Source organism: Myotis yumanensis, unplaced genomic scaffold, assembly GCF_028538775.1.
Source record: "Myotis yumanensis isolate MYYU_CA2020_CCGP unplaced genomic scaffold, mMyoYum1.0.hap1 SCAF_9, whole genome shotgun sequence".
NCBI classification, from domain to species: domain Eukaryota; kingdom Metazoa; phylum Chordata; class Mammalia; order Chiroptera; family Vespertilionidae; genus Myotis; species Myotis yumanensis.
The window spans coordinates 5,899,248-5,914,144 of NW_027223760.1; the positions used below are offsets into that span (position 1 = coordinate 5,899,248).

The window sequence follows — 14,897 nt, forward strand, 5'->3', positions numbered from 1 at the left end:
CAGATAAAGAGCTTCACAGATAAGGAAAAGCTAAAGGAGTTCATCACCACCAAACCAGTATTATATGAAATGCTGAAAGGTATGCTTTAAGAAGAGGATGAAGAAAAAGGTAAAGATTAAAATTATGAACAGCAAATACATATCTATCAAGAAGTGAATCTAAAAATCAAGTGAATAAAAAATCTAATGAACAGAGTAAACTGGTGAATAAAATAGAACCAGGGGCATGAAAAGGGAGTGGACTGACAATTCTTTGGGGGAAAGGGGTGTAGGGGTGCAGGAAGAGATTGGACAAAAATCATACACTTATGGATGAGGACAATGGAAGGGATAAGGGCAAAGGGTGGGGTGGGAACTGGGTGGAGGAGAGCTATGGGGGGCGGAGAGGAAAAACTGTAATAATCTGAACAATAAAGATTTAATTAAAAAAAGAATAATTTTAGGTACTTATGGAGCAACATGAATCATAAAAACATTCCCTTCATAGGATTTACAGTAGGAGAAAAGAGAGAGCAAGTTATTGATAAGCTCTTTTTAAAAATAATGTCTGAAAACTTTCCTAATCTGGTGAAGGAAAAAGACACACTAGTCCAGGAAGTGCAGAGAGTCCCTAACATGATGAACCCAAAAAGGCACACACCAAAGTGCATTATCATTTAAATAGCAAAGCCTAGAAATGAAGAGTGAATCTTAAAAAACATACTATCTAATAAAAGAGAAACATGGTAATTAGCCGTACCTCCACTGCCCTTCCCATTGGCTAATCAGGGTGATATGCAAATTAACTGCCAGCCAATATGGCGGCTGGCAGCCAGGCAGCTTGAAGCGAACAGGGAGGCTTGCTTGCTTCAGTGACGGAGGGCTTCTTGCTGGCCTCTCAGCTGCTCTCTAAGAAACAATATTACAAATATAGAAGCTAAACAAAACTCCAGAAACCTGTTTTCAGTTAGCCGGGATCTCAGAGCTAGAGTCGCAACAAAGTTCCAAATACAGAAGGTAAACAAAGGCCAGAAACCTGCTTTCAGCAGCGGAGCCTCAGAGCTAAAGCTGGCCCAGAATAAAAAAAGAAAGAAAAAGACAGGTTGGGAGCTTCAGTCGCCCACCAGCCTGAAAATGGCCCTCAGCCCCTAATCCAGGCTGGCCAGGCACCCCAGTCGGGACCCCCACCCTGAAGGGGATGTGACCAGATGCAAACAGCCATCATCCACTCATCCAGGCTGGCCAGGCACCCAAGTGGGACCCCCACCCTGATCCAGGACACCCTTCAGGGCAAACCAGCCAGCCCCCACCCGTGCCCCAGGCCTCTATCCTATATAGTAAAAGGGTGATATGCCTTCCAGCATGGGGATCAGTTGATCCTCCCAGCACCAGGATCAGCGGAGCCGTGAGGCCTCCAGGCATCAGGATCAGCGGAGCCATGAGGCCTCCCGTCCTGGGATCAGCGGAGCAGTGAGGCTTCCCAGCACCGGGGTCAGTGGAGCTGCGAGGCCTCCCAGCACTGGGATCAGCAGAGCCGCTAGGCCTCCTGAACCCGGGATCAGAGGAGCCGCAAGGCCTCCTAGCACCGGGATCAGCGGAGCCGTGAGGCCTCCTGGCCCCTGGAGCAGTGTGACAGGGGGCAGTGCCCAAACCCCCTGATCACTCTGCGGCTCTGTGTGTGACTGGGGGTGGGGCCACAATCTCCCTATCTGCCCTGCACTGTTCGTGACAGGGGAAGGTGCCCCAACCCCCTGATCAGCCCTGCTCTGTGCATGACAGGGGGTGGCGCCGCAACCTCCCCATCGACCCTGCCTTGAGTGTGACAGGGGGCGGCACCCCAACTCCCCAATCGGCCCTACCCTGAGCGTGACTGAGGGTGGCATCGCAGCCTCCTGATCCGCCCTGCTCTGTGCATGACAGGGGGGAGCTCCCCAACCCCCTGATCGGCCCTGCCCTGCGTGTGACAGGGTACAGAGCCAAAACCCCCCTGATGGGCCTTGCTCTGTGCGTGACAGGGGGCAGCGCCCCAACCCCCTGATCAGCCGGCTCTGTATGTGACAGGAGTGGCGCCACAACCCCCTGATCCACCCTGCTCTGTGCGTGTCAGGGGGCGTTGCCCCAACTCCCCAATCGGCCCTGCTCTGAGCCCAACCAGGGGCTGTGGGGAAGGCACCTAGGGATTGGGCCTGCCCTCTGCCACCCGGGAGCAGGCCTAAGCCAGCAGGTCATTATCTCCCGAGGGGTCCCAGACTGTGAGAGGGCACAAGTGGGGCTGAGGGATACCCCCCCAACCAGTGCACAAATTTTTGTGCACCGGACCTCCAGTCTATACTAATAAAAGCCTATGTGTTCCTCCTGCCCTTGTGCTAGACATCATCACAAGATGGCCATCATTAAATGTGAGCCACAAGATGGCCTCCACAAAGATGGCCTCCACAAAATGTCCGCCACAAAATGGCCACAAGCACAGGGAAAGCAGAGCCCGGTGGCCATTCGGCACATGTGGCCTGGGAGTCCCACGGCTCTACGTGGCATAGAGGAAGCTGGTCCTGGCCTCTCTGCTGCCTCACGAGGGGGAGGCAGGTCGCAGGATGGGATGGCAGGTGTGAATTATCAGGCTGGCAGGGGAGGGCAGTTGGGAGTGATCAGGACAGCAGGAGAGGGCAGTTAGGGGCAATCCAGCAGGCAGACAGGCGCATGGTTAGGAGCCAGTGGTCTCAGATTGTGAGAGGGATGTCCGACTGCCAGTTTAAGGGGTCTGGCCTAAACCAGCAGTCAGACATCTCCCAAGGGATCCCAGATTGGAGAGGGTGTAGGCTGGGCTGCGGAACCACCTCCCCGCGCCCCTGTGCATGAATTTCATTGCCTAGGCCTCTAATATATATATATATATATATATATATATATATATATATATATATATATATATATTAAGGAACATAGGTGTAAATTTTTAAAATGGCAATAAAAACATACTTATCAATAATCAATTTAAATGTAAATGGATGAAATGCTCTAATCAAAGGGTATAGGATAGCTGAATAGTGACAAAACAAGAGATATATATGCTGTTTATGAGACACTCCCCAAAAAATGAAAGACACACAGAGACTGAAAGTAAAGGGGTGGAAAATATATTTCATGAAATTAAAATGAAAAAATAAAAAAGCTAAAATAACACACTTATATCAGGCAAAATACACTTTTTGACTGTGTGCACCGCCTTGGATGCCCCGTGACTCCCAGTCTCCTTCAGGTCTCGCTTTTGCTCTTCAATGTGCACTTGAACTTTGGCCAGGTAGCTCCTGTGCTCTTCTCCTAGGGTGCCTTCCCCACCTCCCTGGGGCACCTGTGCATCACAGAAGAGGTCATTTGTGTAGTAGTTAACCTGGTTATCCCTCTCCAAGTTCTCAACCACAGCCATCAGCTTCTCCAGCTGCTCCCTCTGCTCCTCCCCAGTAGCCTTGTTGTTGAGACCACAGTACCTCTTCCCACACTCCTGGACCAGGATCTGCAGGCTGAGGTTGCCTGTTTTGTGCATCCCTTAAGTCCTCCTTGTGGGTGAAGATGACCACCACGAGTCTCAGGCTCCTGCCCCAAAGACTTCCTTCACCCTCCTCACTGCCACCGTGTCCCGGGTAGTGAAGTGCCCCAGCTGTGTCACCAGCAGAAGCATATGGGGCCCTGGGGCTGAGAGCAGGTAGCAGTCTCCGATGTCCTTGTACATTTCTTGATCCTGGGCCTTGGCCTCAAAGATAGAGGGTGTGTCAACCACCAGGATGTTCCTTCCATTCCTCATGCCTGTGAGCAACTGACACATTCTGGCCACAGCCTGGGCCCCCAGCCTGGACTCAAACACAGGTTGACAGAGGCACTTTTTCTCAGTGGCACTTTTCCCGCAACCAGATTGGCCCACCAGGATGAGCCTCAGTGAAGAAGATGATGCAAACTGGTTGTCTTCTGCACTGCCTGAAAGAGAAAAAGTATGTCTTATTAAGCTAGTGCTGCTTCAGATTTTATAGTCATGGACCCTCATTGTATCTCATTAAAGCTGTGGACCTCCCTCCCAGGAAACTGTCATATCTAAATACACACAAAAGTTTCCAACAACTTTAGGAGGTTCTCAGGTCATAGGAAGTCTATGTAGGAAACCCCCCTTGGACCCATATCCAACAGTAAGAACTGGTACACTGAGGAGGTTGCTTCAAGTCCTTCAACAAGACCAGGGAAGATAGTTAAGAAAAGTGGTTCCTGTGGTTCTCCAGAGATGGTGCCTGGCCCAGTTGCATGTTAAATAAATGTGAGATTAGAAGAATGCAAAGGATGAGAAGTCACACATGGGAAAATATTACCACTTCCTTTCACTCACAAATAACCAGGAACACTTGTGTAGAAGTGCTCAACATATTCACCTCAACCTTGGGAGAAAAGGAAGTGTCAGCTGTGACCTTCCACCAAGGACCAGCTGAGGTCCCTGGGTCTCTGTTCTTTGGGTGGGGAGTTCTCTGCTTGAAATTGAGATAATAGAAAGGTCATAGTTACTGTCAAAGGCAAAGCCTGAGAGATGACTCAGGATGGGTGGCTGAAGAGGATGGAAGTTAAGACCATTAGTACATGGGATGGAAAGGTCACCTACTTGGCTGATTGAATGACAGGAAGTTAACAAAAGTGGTGTTGGAGAGGGCGATGCTGAGCCAGGAGCTAAAACCTTCCAGGATGAGAATCCGGGGAGTTCAAGAGTTCTATGAGCCCAAATGAATTATAAGTTCATTGCAGTGTCCTAAAATCTATTATTTTAATTCTTCTACCCTGTGTTGGCTCTTCCTTTTCTGCAGTGTTCTGGGGTGTTTTGTAGCCTGCATGATTAGTAAATCTTTCTGGGAGGTATTTCCATTTTCTGCTCAAAGTGGACAAGGAAAGCGAAATTTTATTCACAATTCAGTTCAAAACCCTGCAACTTCTGACCTGAGGTTTCATTTCCACATTTCCCACACCTCATGAGCACGGAAAGCATTGTACTGAAGGGGTTGGGTGGAGGAGGGGGTGAAGGTGGTGGGGAAGGTAAAGAAGAAATGAGCACTGACTTTTTCTTCTTCAGTTTAAAACACTGGGTTTCTGTCACTGTGTTTGAGGTGAGGAAACGGTGCCTCTTGAGAACTTGGAACCTTTCAGCCTTAGTTCCATAGCTGCTCTTTGGAAGTCCTTCCATCCTCTTCTGGGATAAAAACAGGAAAAGAGTAAAAAATAAGCTGGTAAGGCTTGAGGTCACATCCAGTTCAGACTCCTAAGAATAATTCTCCATCGAGGAACCATTTCCATTGCTAGTTTTCTAACTGGCATTATGCCCTCAAAAGTCTATACATAACTTTAAGCGAACCTGGTGATGCTAACACAATGCACTGTGAACACAATGCTTGGTCCCTTTTTTTCTGTGCCAGCTTACAGAAAAGCAGGAAATGTTTTAAAACCAATCCATTGTTTAATTTCCTCCAACTGGAAAAGACATGATATGAAAAAAGCATTATTTGTGGAATGAGGAAGGAAACATTATCTTATTTTATGTTTTGGACTCATAGTAGGCCAACTTTCTGGAAAAAGTACTTCCCCTCATGTCAGTCCTTGAAGGACTCGTGTCCCAGGTCCAACCTGTACTTTTCCTCTTGGCCACTGGATACCCATGTGACACAAAGCGTGTTTGGCCCTGGAAATTCTCATTACTTCAAACAAGCCAATGTCATTTACAGCAAGGTAATTTTTTTCTCTGTTCTAGCAAGTTTGTGATTAGCCCCCTGAGCAGTTGGTGGAGAGAAGTGGGTGCCATGGCCAAAGAGAAAGCATCAACACTGAGGACAAATTCAAGAAAAACTCATTTCCTGCTCAGTATATAATCAACTGTTTTTCCTGGCTGGCTCTGAGGCCCTTGTCTCCCAGTGATCGCCATTTTGTGTCTCAGAAGATTTAAACAGAAATTGGCACAACCATTGGCAACAATTGGCATAAATGTCTCATTCAACTGAGGCATAATATTGTGTCACTCATTTTGGTGTTAGAAAAGGCAAGATGTTACATACCTAAGATGAGGTTATATTTACTTTTTTAGTTTTAAATATTATGCAGTTATGAAACAAGTTTTTAAGTGAACTTATGAAACAAAACAAAAACCTACAATTTGCAATGAACAATTGTACTGGTAAGTATTTTGGTATTTTTACTGCAAATATTTGATTAAAAAGTTAACACATTACACATGAATTTCATTTATGTTTTTCTCCCTCCCTCTGCCCTTCAGAGGCAACCAATATTCTGAGCTTTTTTCTGTATCATCTCATGTGAGTATTTACACTTCTACATACACATGTATCTGTAGGTAATGTCTAATACTGATTTTGTATTTTAAGCTTTTACATAATAGACATTATTTGTATAAAATTGTATCCAATTTTTTATTAACAAAGTTTAAAGATGTTCCAAAATATATGCTTCCTGCAAAATAATCCCCACATACTGCATATCTCTGTGCAACAATTGATGGATGGCTTTCATCTGACTAGATATTGTCAATATGGCTCGAGACCACTATGCCAATTCTCACTGACACAAGCCATGTGTGAGAAGTCCCCAAATCTGCACTTGCACATGGTGATATTCCACTGTTAATTTTTTATCACCTTACGGACATAATGTCTTCGTCCATTTAGACATCCACTTTACTGATTACCATTGAATTTAAAATGGTTTTCATAGTTTGTTTTCTATTCAGGTTGCTTCTGTTATATAGAAATGTTTGCACACTTTTCTATTACTACAGTGGGATTTTTTTTGGCCCTCCATAGGTAAACCTCAGGTGGGTTCTGGCAGCTGGAATCTGTCAGCTAACTGCTAGTAAATTTTCTTTTCTACTCTTGCTTTTTTATGCTGTACATTAGATTCCTACAAGGACACAAGCTGCCGAAACCGGTTTGGCTCAGTGGATAGAGCGTCGGCCTGCGGACTGAAGGGTCCCGGGTTCCCGGTCAAGGGCATGTACCTGGGTTGCGGGCACATCCCCAGTAGGAGATGTGCAGGTGGCGGCTGATCGATGTTTCTCTCTCATCGATGTTTCTGACTCTCTATCTCTCTCCCTTCCTCTCTGTAAAAAATCAATAAAATATATTAAAAAAAAAAAAAAGGACACAAGCTACTGAAGGTGACTTAAGCCAAAATTAAATCGAAAAGAGGTTAAATTAAAATAAAAACCTACAACCAAAGAAAAGCCCCGTACCAGATGGCTTCACTAGTGAATTCATTAAACATTTAAAGAATTAACACCAATACATTGCAGACACTTTCAAAAACCAGGAGAGGAGGAAGTACTTCATCATTCATTCCATGAGGTGAGTATCCTTCAAAGATACTGCAAGAAAAAAAAACTACAGACCAGTATCCTTTATGAATATAGACATAAAAATCCTCACCAAAATAGTAGCAAATTGAATGAGGCAACTTACAGATACAAGTACATATGTGAGAAGTATGTACTATATATAATTATAGATATCTGGGATTTATAATATTTTACTTATCAAATTACACCCCAATATCCAATATCTCCAGGGCCCTCAATAATTTGTTGGTCGTATATAAGTTGAGTGTCCCCCACTCCTTGGTGACTTGGTGAAATTGGTCCAAGCTACCATTACACAGCACGGAAGACTTCACAGTCCTCCCCTCTGTTTCTAAGAGTTCCCCTTCCTTTACCTCAGCCTCTCCTGTTTCCTCATTCCTGTGACATTGTGCACTGTTTCTACTTCAGCCTGTGACTCTGAAGGCCCCAAATGCACCATTTTTACTGTTTCTTAAAACACACTAATATTTATGCAGAACTATTCACATTCAGCTATTTCATTCTTAGTTTTAGAAACTTTACTGGAAATGCTACAGAGTACAAGATTCAGCACACATACTTTCTCATTCTGATGACTCTCTTCTCTTTGCTCTTCCCTCTTTTCCCCCCTCTAATTTTTAAGACGCTTTTATTTGTGTATATGAGATTTTGTCCTTCATAAAAGTGGATAAAAATCATGTCTCTTTTAGACACTCCAGCTTTGGTTTAGAAAGCAACAAACCAAAACACCTACTCTCCGTGCTCCCCACTTTATATTGAAAGGCAGGAACAGTTGATTTAACAAACAGTTTTAAATTTTCCACTAGTTGGAAATATTGGATAAATTATAGACAAATATCAAGTGTGGACCAAAAAACATTCAGGTTACTCCCTTCCTGATTAAAAGAAACATATGTGTGGTTATTTCAGGTAACCATTTGTTTTCTTAGACTTTTAAAAGACTCCATTCAAATCTCCTAGCTGCAGGAAAAGGGCTGTCTCCTTTGGAATTTTCTCCAACTGGTTTTCCTATCAATTTGCTGGCTGCTGCCTGTTATTTCAGTTGTCTGATTGCTTTCTCTTTCTTTTTCATTCTTGATTTTGTTTAGAGTCTCAAGCTGTTGGCTGAGAAAAGCGGTTTTGTGCTGTGCTTCCTGTTTTGCAGCTTTTGGTCTCATCGTCCTTTGTTTTCTAGGTGACTGGGTTTGACATTGGCTTATACTTTGCCCTTGTGGTTTCACACTCTGGGTGGCTTCTGGTGCGGCTTGAGACCAGGCACTTGTTTGTTGCTCAGAGCTGTAGTTCTAAAGGTCGTTCCAATATGGGTTCCTCACTGGGCACTTCACTAACAACTGCTGGATAAGTGATCAAGTCCATTGGAAACACTTTGTCTGAAAATTTCTGCAGGGAAAAGCCACCATAATGCAGAACCTTGTACCTGTTATTCACACATATTCTGGCACCACCTGTAACACTTACATTGAGCTCCTCCAATCTGGGCACCAGGAAAAGTATGTAAAATTAGAGGCCACTGCTTTGGAAATAAGTTGGTGTTTTTTAACGTTTCACCCCAACCTTTGTCTTAAAGTTAGGATCACATAGCAAAAAGCAACAAGCAAAACGTTACTTTGAGAAGAGTTTGGCTACAAGGCCAAACTCATCATAAAGGGGTCGTTTTAGTCATTGCACTATAGCATTTTCTTCATTTGTTGCAAGTAGAGGAGTGTTTGTTTTCCACAGCAGGAAACTATTGTTTGGTTAACATCTGTAATAGCTATTGTTAACGCACCAGCAACTCTTAGATCTTATATCTTCTAACCTGTCTTGGACTTAGTCACTTTGTGGCTAAAGTTTCCTGATGTTACTCAAGGCTTTCATGCTTGGATGCTCTATTTAAGCACAAGACATGGTTTAAGCGAGGTAGTTTTATTTTCTTCATCAAGTAAAGGAGATGGAGGATTCACAGACAAAGCTCTGTCTCCCCAAAGGGAGTGCTTTTATACACTATCTGGTTAATTAAACATTGATTTTTCTTTTATTTTATTTTTCCTTATTGATTAAAGTATTACATATGTGTCCTTATCGGCCCATTATCCCCTACCACCCCCCCACACTCATGCCCTCACCCCCTGTGATCTGTATCCATTGCTTAAGTTTATATGCAAGCATACAAGTCCTTTGGTTGATCTCTCCCCTTACCCCCATCTTCCCCTAACTTCCCTCTGAGATTTTACAGTCTGATCAATGCTTCTTTGTCTCTGGATCTGTTTTTGTTCATCAGTTTATGTTGTCCATTATATTCCATAAATGAGTGAGGTCATATGATATTCATCTTTATCTGACTGGCTTATTTTGCTTAGCATGATGCTCTCCAGTTCCAACCATGCTGTTGCAAATGGCAAGAACTCCTTCTTTTTTAATGGAGTGTAGTGTTCTATTGTGTAGATGTACCACAGTTTTTTAATCCACTCATCTGCTGATGGGCACTTAGGCTGTTTCCAAATCTTAGCTATGGTGAATTGTGCTGCTATGAACATAGGGGTGCATATATCCTTTCTGATTGGTGTTTTTAGTTTCTTGGGATACATACCTAGATGTGGGATCACAAAGTCAAATGGGAGTTCCATTTCTTGTTTTTTGAGAAAACTCCATACTTTTCTTATCTCCATATCACCTTACACCATACACAAAAATATACTCAAAATGGATAATGGACTTAAACATAAACCATAAAAATACTAGAGGAATCCACAAGCAGCGGAATCTCAGACATATGCCAAAGCAATTTCTTCACCAATACAGCTCCCAGGGCAATGGAAACTAAAGGGAAAATAAACAAATGGGACTACATCAAAATAAAAAGCTTTAGCACATCAAAAGAAACCATCAGCAAAACAACAAGAAAGCCCACTATATGGGAGAACATATTTGCCAATGTTATCACCAATAAGGGTTTAATCTCCAACATGTACAGGGAACTCATACAACTTAACAAAAGGAAGATAAATAACCCAATCAAAAAACAGGCAACAGACCTAAATAGACACTTTTCGAAAGAAGATATAAGGATGGCCAAGAGGCATATGAGAACATGCTCAAAGTCACTAATCATCAAGAAATACAAATCTAAACATTGATTTCTTCTTTGCAGTTGGCTACAATTGTGGGGTTGGGTTGGGTTCCTGTCAAGCTCATCTTGCTTCCAGCTATGCCTACAAAATACTGTGCTACATTTAAACACTTCGCAAGATGCATTTAGAAAGAGCTTCCATACCTTAAGATTCTTGTCCTAACTAACAATGATATCCACCATAGCGTGGTACAGGTTTACTCTAATAACAGGAAATTCACCCTTATTGAAATCCCACTTGATGGTAGCCTATGATCCTTTTAATGCGCCCTTGATTTCTGTTTGCTAATCTTTTGTGGAGGGTTTTTGCATTTATATTTATCGGGGAGATTGGTCTGTAGTTCTGTGTTGTTGTTGTTTTTCTCATATAGTGCCCTTGTCTGCTTTTGATATCAGAGTTATTCTGGCCTCATAAAATGAGTTTGGAAGTTTTCCTTCCTCTGCCCTATTTGGGAAAGTTTGTGAAGGATGTGTAATAATTGTTCTTTGAATGTTTGCTACAATTCACTTGTGAAACTGTTTGGTGTGGCCTTTTCTTTGTTGGGAGATGTTTTATTCCTGCTTCAATCTCCTTACTCATTACTTGCCTGTTCATATTTTGTGTTTCTTTATGACTCAGTCTTGGTAGGTTTTATGCTTCTAGGAATTTTATCCCTTTCCTCTAGTTTATCCATTTCTTGGCACATGACTATTCACAGTAGTCGCTTATGATCTTTGAATTTTTTTTGTATCAGTTGTAATGTCTCCTTTTTCATTTATGATTCTATTTACTTGAGCCTTCTTTATTTGAAAATTTTAGTCTAGTTATTTGTTTGTACATTTTGATTATCTTTTCAAAATACAGCTCTTAGGGTTTTTTGTGTTTTTTTTTTGGTTGGTTGTTTATTTTTTAATCTTTTCTATTGTTTTTCTTATCTCTGTTTCCTTCCTCTGCGGACTTTGGGTTGGTTGGTTCTCTTTTTTTCTGAGTCCTCAATGTAAAGTAAAGTTGTTTATTTGAGATCTATCTTCTTTCTTAATGTTGTGTCTATCATTACACCCTTCCTCTTAGAATTGCTTCTGCTGAATTTCATGTTTTTATATGTGTGTTTCCATTTTTGTTTATTTCAAAATATTTTTATTTCCTTTATGACTTCTTCCTTGTATCCATTGGTTGTTCAGGAATATATTGTTTAATTTTCATGTTTTTGTGAGTTTTTCCATTTTTTTCCTGTTAGTGACTTCTCTAGTTGAATAATAGTGTAGTCAGAAAAGATATTTAGTGTTTTTCAATACTTTTAAATTTGCTAAGACATATATATATATATATATATATATATATAATCAAGTCACTGAACAACAGGCTGCTCAGGACTGACTCAGACATTGCTCAGGTTTGCAGAAAATGAACATGTGTGACAACAGGCACCTCAACAAAGGATCAATTCACCTAAAATTGTGAATAGGTGGATAAACTGAAAATATTTTTATCAATTAAAAATGTCTGCAAAAGCCAAGTGATTGTTGAAAGCAAAATAATACTATATAGTTGAGTTTATATTTTCTGTAAATATATAATGTATAACAGTAATGCAGAAGGTGGAAGAGACCTTACAACATATGTGTTATGATATAAAATTCGCTGAAGGTAGAATATGGTAACTTAAGTTGCATATTGCAAACTGGGGAGCAATGAATAAGAAAACCAAATGAGATATAGAATAACGCAAAAAATGAAATAAAACAGAATTTTAAAAATTCACAAAAAAAAACAGAAAAAGGCAAATAAAGGATAGATGGGACAAGCTGAAACAAATAGCAAGAGGATGAATTTAAACACGACCTTTTCAATAATCATAATAGATGTAAATTATGCTAATGCTCTAATTGGACAGTCAGATTGGATTTGGAAAAAGCAAGACTCAACTGAATGCTGTCTAAAGAAAATCCCACTTTAAATATAGGGACACAGACAGGTTAAAGGAAAAGAATTCAAAAAGATATATCATGAAAGGGACACACCATGAACGGATTAGGCACATGAAACTTGCAGGGCTGTATTAATATCAGACAAAGCAGGCTTCAGATTGATACCATATTTACACCCTGGATTAGGAAGTACATTTCATAATGATAAATAGGTTAATTCATCAATAAGACAATAATACTAAATTTTCATGTACCTCCTAAATAACTGAGCTTCAAAAAAAAGAGAGAGAGACAGCTTCAAAATTCAAGAAGTAAATGCTGACATAAACAAATGGAGAAATAGTCAAATGCACATTTACAGTTGGAGATTTCATCACTCCTCTTTCAATACTGGAATTATTTTCCTTTTTTCCTAAATTGAGCACAGACAAGGGAAGAGAAGCTGGGTTTTCTAGTTCAGATACATTCCCACCCAACTCTGACTTGTGGTTTCATTGCCATATTTCCCACAGTCTTATGTGAAGAGGTACCTGAGGGACAGAGGAACTCTAAGACTTAGATTTGCTTCCTGATCTGGGCAGTGTGTGGCTTGGTATGTGCTATCTACTCTTTCTAGGCTGCTGTTTCCTCCATTGTCAGAAATAAACAGCAGTCTTTCCTGTTTAAAGATCTCCTGAAACCACTGTGAATGGACTGAGGAGGAGACTGTTCACAGTGGTGCTGTTGACAGTGTTCTGTGAGGATGATTGTCAACTCAGCTGGGAACAGGTCTTCCCTGACCAGGCTGCTGCTCTCAGAACCTGTATAAAGAGGCTAAAGAACACCAGGCCGCTCATGCTCACAGAGCTAGCATGCCATAAATAATTGGGAAGGGCTGTCCAAGGGTGAGCAGAGACTGAAGTTGTCCCTTCTTGAGCAAGGCCATCTGTCCTCTTAGTGTAAAAGGGGTGAGTGAGTGAGTGTTGGGACCAGGAAATGGACTTGGGGTGGAGAACATCATCCGCTGTTTTCAAAAAGAGAGATTTGCTTCAGCAATGGGTAGCAAAAACTGGGGGAAATGAGCATTTATCCCTTACGTTCCATCCTTCAGTGATAGTGTAGTGTGTGTCTTCCAAGCTCAGAAAACTCCATATTCAGAGGTAGAATTTGACCTTTGTAGGACCATCATCAAGGCCTTTTTCTAGATTCTGATGACCATTGAGATTCATGACACTGCTGATAGGGCAGTGAAGAAAATATTTCTGCTACCTTTCCATTATGGAGTTCCAGCTCAATTCCATTGTAGTCTGAGAACATATTCCATATGATTTCAATTCTCTTAAACATTGTGATATTTTTTTATGGCTCAGGATATGGCCTGTCTTGGTATATGTTCCATGTGCACCTGAAAAAATATGTCCTCAGCAAATATCAACTTCTACAAACCTCAATAGATGCGTTCATTGGGGATGTTATGGAATTCTTCTAATCCTGGTTCTATGTAGCTCTTCTGTCAATTGTTGAGAGGGTGGTGGAGTTTCTAACTATAATTGTGGATTTGTCTGTTTCTCCTTTCAGTTGTCAGTTTCTACTGCACATAATTCACATCTCTGTTGTTTGGGAAATACATTTAGGATTGCTCTGTCTTGAAGGAATCACCTATTTATCATTATATAATGTTCCCCTCTGTTTCTGGTAATTTTCTTTGTTCTGAGGTCTAATTTATTTGCTATCAATACAGCCATTCCTTCTTCCTTTTACATGAGTAATACTTCTACCATTGATCTTTTCTCTTTTTTTTTTGTTTTATTGCTTAAAGTATTAGAAAGAGTATTACATATGTCTCCTTTTTTTCTTGCCCTTAACAATCCCCCAGCCTCCCCTACCCCCCAGTGTCTTATGTCCATTGGTTATGCTTATACGCATGCATATAAATCCTTCGGTTGATTTCTTACCTACCGTTCTGCCCCCCAACCCTCCCCAGCCTTCCCACGGTAGTTTGACAGTTTGTTTGGGGCAGTTCTGCCTCTGTATCTATTTTTGTTCATAAGTTTATAATGGTCTTTATTATCCATAAATGAGTGAGATCATGTGGTATTTTTCCTTCATTGACTGGCTTATTTCACTTAGCATAATGCTCTCCAGTTCCATCCATGCTGTTGTAAATGGTAAGAGTTCTTTCTTTTTTACAGCAGCATAGTATTCCATCATATAGATGTACCACAGTTTTATAATCCATTCATCTGTTGATGGGCACTTGGGCTTTGCCTCCTTTATTAAATATTAATTGAGCATAATGGCTTGGGTTGATTTCTGGGTACTCTGTACTGTTACATTGGTCTATATGTCTTTTCTTGTGCCAATATCAGTAAGTTTTGAGAACAGTGGCTTTGTAATATAGCTTGATATCTGGTATTGTGATCCTTCCAACTTTGTTATTCTTTCCCAGGATAGCTGTGCCTATTCTGGGTCTTTTATAATTCTACATGAATATTTGGAGAGTTTGTTCTAGGTCTATGGAATATGCCATTGGTATTT

General features: G+C 41.4%; 1 pseudogene; it reads right to left on the minus strand.

The window, feature by feature from the left end:
• Positions 1-3,148: 3,148 nt before the first annotated feature.
• On the minus strand, positions 3,149-6,673 carry LOC139016695 (GTPase IMAP family member 5-like; annotated as a pseudogene).
• Between the last annotated feature and the right edge of the window lie 8,224 nt (positions 6,674-14,897).